The following is a 6,113-nucleotide window of genomic DNA, read 5'->3' on the forward strand; positions in this document are numbered from 1 at the left end:
TAGGGAACCCTGTTTTCTCCTTGTCATTCACCTTTGTTATATTTCTTTACAGATATTCTTCTACTAAGTTCTGTTTGACTAGAAATACAGCATTTCCTATTTGGACACATTTCAGATATAGTCAACAGAAAGACAGATAGAACAAACCCATGCCTGGTTATTATGCAGAAAAGCCTTCTGGTCCTCTTCTGCTACAAGGGGTGCAGCCTGCACTGTGCGGGGCCTCTGGAAGCTGGTGCTGTGAGCTTGAAGGCTGAATCACTTGCAGTGACCTCTGGAGTCCTCTTCTGGGGGCTGCTGAGTAAGGTATACAGATGACCCTTCAAGTCCTTTTCTGCTGCAAGGGGTGCAGGGTCTCTGCAAGCTGAGGCTGTACAGTCTGAAGCCTGTATTGCTCAAAGTGACCTCTGGAGTCCTGTCTTGGGACCTGCTGGGTAAGGTATGCAGATGAGTCTTCAAGTCCTTTTCTGCTGCAAAGGGTGCAGGACCTCTGGAAGCGGGAGCTGCGGAGTCTGAAGTCTGGATCTCTTCCAGGTGCTGCTGAGTAAGGTATACAGATGAGCCTTCCCGTCCTCTTCTGCTGCAAGGGATGCGGGGCCGCTAGAAGCTGGGGCTGTGGAACCTGAAACCTGGATCACTCATGATGACCTCTTATGTCTCTTCTGGGGGCTGCTGGCTAAGGTATGCAGATGAGCCTTCCTGTCCTCTTCTGCTCCTTTTCTTCACAATAATTAAAAATCCAAGCAGCTGTTAACCGTACTAAATTACATCTGGGATTACACTGGTTTCTTTCACTGAACTTCCCTAAACTCTTTCTCTCTGAGTACGTTTCCTTTGCTCAGGTATCTGAGCGGTAGCTTAGCACTGCTGTATTGAGATGATAAACCGTCCCAGATGGGCAGAGAAATCCTAACTGTGAGGGAATCCCTGTAGTCCTGGAAAAATCCTACCTGAGGTCCAAAGGTCCAGTCTTCTTCACTCCAACCTGTATCCTGGGTCCCAAAGGGGTGGAGATCCCAGGGATGGGAATCCAAAGATCTTACCTCTTCTCACTGTCACTCTGCACCCCAGACGCCTCCTGATGTGACCTCTCAAGGAGAAAGGTCTGTGGCTGAATGACACCAGGCTATCACAGCCCAGCTTCAGTGTGAGGAGGGGTGGCACTGAACTTTCTCACCAACCAAAAAGGGGAAACGCACTCAAAATCCCAAACGTCCTCTGAGATGATCCAGTCCCTGCAGCATCTTTACCTGAAGGGAGAGGAGCTTGCCAGTCTTCTGGCACCTGGCTTCCAGATCTGGGATATCTCCCTCAGCAGACTGGACTAGAATCCTGCCCTAGGAAGGAAAAAGTCTACAACATTGCCCAACTATTAACCAAAAAGTCTCTTTACCCAAAACTGGAGACAGTACCCCTTACAGGTAAGGGGTACTCTACAGGATATTCTCCTCACAAATAGGGAAGTTAGGCAAGGAGGTCCTAACTCAAAACAAGAGCACTGAAAACAGCTCCTTTACTTTCAATAGCCAAACTCAAATGACCATACTCTCAATGCTCCTAGCCCTCCTTTGTGCACTAAGGAGCTAACTATTTAAAGCAGGTCTCTAGGGGAGATGGTGTTAAAAATGGTATCTCCCGCAATGCTGGAAACTCAGGGCAGGGATCTAGGGCCATCTAGTGGAAACCAGGAGTCTGTACATGCTCCCTTCCTCCCCCCCCCCCAAAAACTGTTTGCATGAACAGGAGACATACACATACCAATTTTTCCAAATGGAATACTTTATAAACATAAAGATATTAAAGATGTTTCTAATACCTGGTCTCACCACAAGGGTATAACTGCCAAGTGGAGCCCACAACCTGCATAGTCAGTACATACATACATAAACAGCATTATACAGTACATCTCCTATCGGTTCTTCAAGAGGGAGAACCATCATATAAATAATATCACCCCGTTTACCATGTACCACTACTTCCATTCTCCAGTGAGTAGAAACTTACCCAGTGCGTCATCACCCACCACCTCTAAGATTAATCTTTTCCTTTTCCCTCTGCTAGACACCAGTGGGGCATCCTAAAGCTGGCAGCAGGTGTGCTAGCCTAAACCCATGCCCATAAACCCTATACCAATCCCACAGGCAAAGCAGCGGGACGGCCGCGGCATGGCAGCCGGGGAGGGGGGGGGGGAGGGGCAAGCCGCGTGGGAGGCCGAGGGAGAGGGAGGATTACCGCGGGAAGCAGGGACAAATCCCAGCGCTTCCCCGAGTGCCTCCTGAAGAGCAGCAGAGGAATGGTCCCTCTCTGCTGCGGCGGCCCCGGGGAATGAGAGCGTCTCGGGGCCGCGGGACACCTGCAACAACCGGGGGGGGGGGGGGGGGGGGAAGAGGCTGGCACCACCAGCGTTCCCCAGCCACCAACCTTCGGAACCGAAAAAGAAAAAAAACACACAGCCCCAGTACAAACTTACCCGGAGACCGGATAGGAGAGAGGAGAGGGAGGGAGGAGAGGGAGAGACTGTAATCAGCCCTGCCTGCAAGCCTGGCAGTCACTCCTCCCACTGAAGCCCTTTTTTTTTTTTTTTTTTTTTACAAGAAGTTAAAACAACTTTAAGAACAGACTTGATCCGGCCTAAGAAAAGTAAAGAGGAAAACCAAAAAGAAATCCTTCAAGAAGGGGAAGCACCAGGTTCCCCTGCTCACACCTGCTGGAGTCAGAAGTATACTGGGCTCCTGCAGAGGGTGCACGTGTACTTATGCCAGCACCCTCCGAAGCCTTGTCTGACTCCATCTGCTGGACGGGGGACATAACCCACCGTCTGGACTGATCCTGGTACGTACAGGGAACTCCCGTTACACTGGAAACCCAGGACAGGGATCTAGGGCCACCTAGTGGAGACTATGTGTATGGCTTTACATGAGTATCTGGAGCAGGGGTCGGGAACCTTTTTGGCTGAGAGAGCCATGAACGCCACCTATTTTAAAATGTAATTCCATGAGAGCCATACAATATGTTTAAAAGTAAATACAAGTAAATGTGTGCATTTTATGTAAGACCAACACTTTTAAAGTACAATAAGTCTCTGAATTCTTTCTAATAACGTTGTTATGCTGTTGCTAGCCAATGATGAATAAAGTACTTCTTACCCATTAATGTGACTTCTGGTGCTGCATGGTTTTGCTGATGGCCACCGCTACTGCTCCTCGCCACCGCCCCTTGCCGCTGCCGCCGCCACCACCGCCCCTTGTCGCTGCTACTGCTCCTCGCTGCCGCCACCGCTACTGCTCTTCGCTGCCGCCCCTCGCCACCGCCACTGCTCCTCCCTCCCCCTCAGTCACTCTCTCCTCCTTCCCCCCCTCAGTCACTCTCTCCTCCTCCCCCCTCCCCTCAGTCACTTCCCCCTCCCCTCACTCTCTCCTCCCTCCCTCCCCCTCAGTCACTCTCTCCTCCTCCCCCTCCCCTCAGTCACTTCCCCCCTCCCCTCAGTCACTCTCTCCTCCTCCCCTCTCGCCTCAGTCACTTCCCCCTCCCCTCAGTCACTCTCTCCTTCCTCCCCCGTCCCCTCAGTCACTTCCCCCGTCCCCTCAGTCACTCCCCACCGCCACTACTGCTCCTCCCAGCGCCATTTTTTTTTGCAGGCACGCTCTGCTCTGACCGACGTGCTCGCCCACGCATGCGCGGTAGAGCTGCTCTCTACTGCGCATTTGCGGGCCGTCAGTCAGAGCCCAGATGGAGCAGACAGAAGATCTCGGAGGGGTTCCCCTCCCTCCCTCGCGCGCGCCACCTCCACTGCCACTGCTCCTCGCCGCCGCTACTGCTCCTCGCCGCCATAAGCCCATAAGGTTGATTTGTCCGCAAGCCAGGTGCAGCCATCAAAAGAGCCACATCTGGCTCACGAGCCATTGGTTCCCAACCCCTGATCTGGAGTGATCAAGCCTCTTTCTCTCTATCTACCCTGATACATCTGCATGATCATCATTGGGTCAGTAGGACAGTGACTGTTACCCTATTGGCTTCATTTAGTCAAGTAAGAGACGAATTTTCAAGTGCAGAAATTAAGAGAAGCTAGGAGCCACTTCCTGGGAAGGACTGGGATACAAGCCCCTTCCTCTCCACATTTATTTATTTATTTATTGCTTTTATATACCGTTGTTTGGAACTGGCCTTCACAACTGTTTACAGTATTTATTTATTTATATTTTTTATATACCGACATTCTTGATAAAAATATCAAATCAAATCGGTTTCCATTGAAACAGAACAGTCGCAGCTGTGGCGTTACATTGAAACAAGTCGTCAAATCATTAAATAACAGGTGAATATAGAAAAAAAACAATAATTATAAATAAGCATTTATAAATAAAACCATAATAACAATTATAATAATTTATAATTATAATAATAATTATAAATAAGCATTTATAAATAAAACCATTATAGATAACAGTTGAATATAAATAAACAGTAGGAATACAAATAAACAGTAGGAACAACAGTACATATAACATTACGTATAAATATAGCAGTACATGCTTCCCATCAGAGCGCGGGAGAGGAGGTCTGCAGGAAAACAGTACAGAGAGCTGTGCTAGCCGAGATCCTGCCTCCTTCTCATCCCAACTTCTAATTGCTGGGTAGGGAGAGGAGGCTGGGAGAAGCTGCAGTTTTGCTCTTATGATGCTGATGCTGGCTGGTCCCTGCCATCTCTTCTGTCACACTACAGCCTCTCACTTCCCAGAACAGACTCTGTTACCTCAGTCTCTTTCCTCTCCCTCCTGCCCCCAGAGAATCTAATAATATCGTGGCCAAGTTCTCTCTGCTGGAAGGAGAAAGAATAAATCATAGCCAGGAAATTTTTTTTTTTAATTCAAGAACTGCGACTTTATTATCACCTTATGACAGAGTGACAGCAGCAGAACAGAAGATAAAGAGAGAGCTGTGTTTTATCATCAGTAATCTCTTGTTGTTGTTTTTGCTGTGTTGCTGGGAGTGAGGGTGAAGTTCTCTGCCCTGCTCGTAAGGTCACTGTGTGAGCTGGCTGAGCTGATCTCAGAGAAGGGCAGGGCAGTGGGCCATGGACAGAGCAAATGGTGAAGATGAGTGTCCTGAAAAGGGGGTGGTGGTGGGGAAAGGCAGGGTAAAAGGGCTGCAGAACTTTACGTGATGATGCTGTATTGCCCTTGCTTAGCCAATCCAGGGGAGGGGGACACTCTCTAAGTGGACACATGAGCAGTAGTAGAAGCACGTGTGCGCGTTTGTGTGTCCGTGTGAGAGGTGGAGCGTATGCATGTCAGAGTATCTGAAACCGTGTGGGTGTCTGAGAGAGTGTGTGTCAAGGTCTGAGTGTGTCTCAGAAAGTGTCTGTGACTAACAGAATGTATGTGTGTGTCAGTTTCTGAGAGAGCAAGTGTGTGTGTGTGTGTGTGTGTGAGAGGGTGAGGCACCCCTCCTTCCCCACCAATCTTAGGCTCACCAGCTGTGCTGATTCTACTATGCAAGAACATGGTTTTAGCTACTTTTGTGTGTACACGAATGTCGGTATATAAAAATCAATCAATCAATCAATCAATAAATCTGGAAACTTTGGATCTGGTGACTTTCTTCAAGTAGGAATTGGCAACACTGCTGATTCTGCTTTCTGTATACCCTCATCTATAAAAAGAAAGTGCTGCGGATTCCAGGCTTTTAGTGTCTGTTCAGAATTACTGACCAGTTCCTGAAGCAATTCCTGACATGGTACAAGTCCACAAAAAAAATACATAATAACATAGTAATGACAGCAGAAAAAAGACCAAATGATCCATCCAGTCTGCCCAGCAAGTTTCTTATGGTATTAACTGTCACTCAGTGCAGGTTAACCCCATGCATTTTGTTAAGGGTATTAATATTAACAATCAAAAACAAGCAATTGTACAACCCATATCTAAATTACTGCTAGCAGCATTTTAATGGGGTGAGCATCCTTCTTGATAATTCAGAAGATGTCCTGTGCTTTTTCCCTGATGGCTGCCTATTAGAACCCTGGACTGTAAACGTCAGGACCCAGCATTGGCTGTCATCTGAATCCAATTCCCCTTTTTCCCTTTGGGCTGTTGGCAATCCCATTCTTCATT

The sequence above is a fragment of the Rhinatrema bivittatum genome, chromosome 2 (genome assembly GCF_901001135.1).
Source record: "Rhinatrema bivittatum chromosome 2, aRhiBiv1.1, whole genome shotgun sequence".
In the NCBI taxonomy this organism is placed as follows: domain Eukaryota; kingdom Metazoa; phylum Chordata; class Amphibia; order Gymnophiona; family Rhinatrematidae; genus Rhinatrema; species Rhinatrema bivittatum.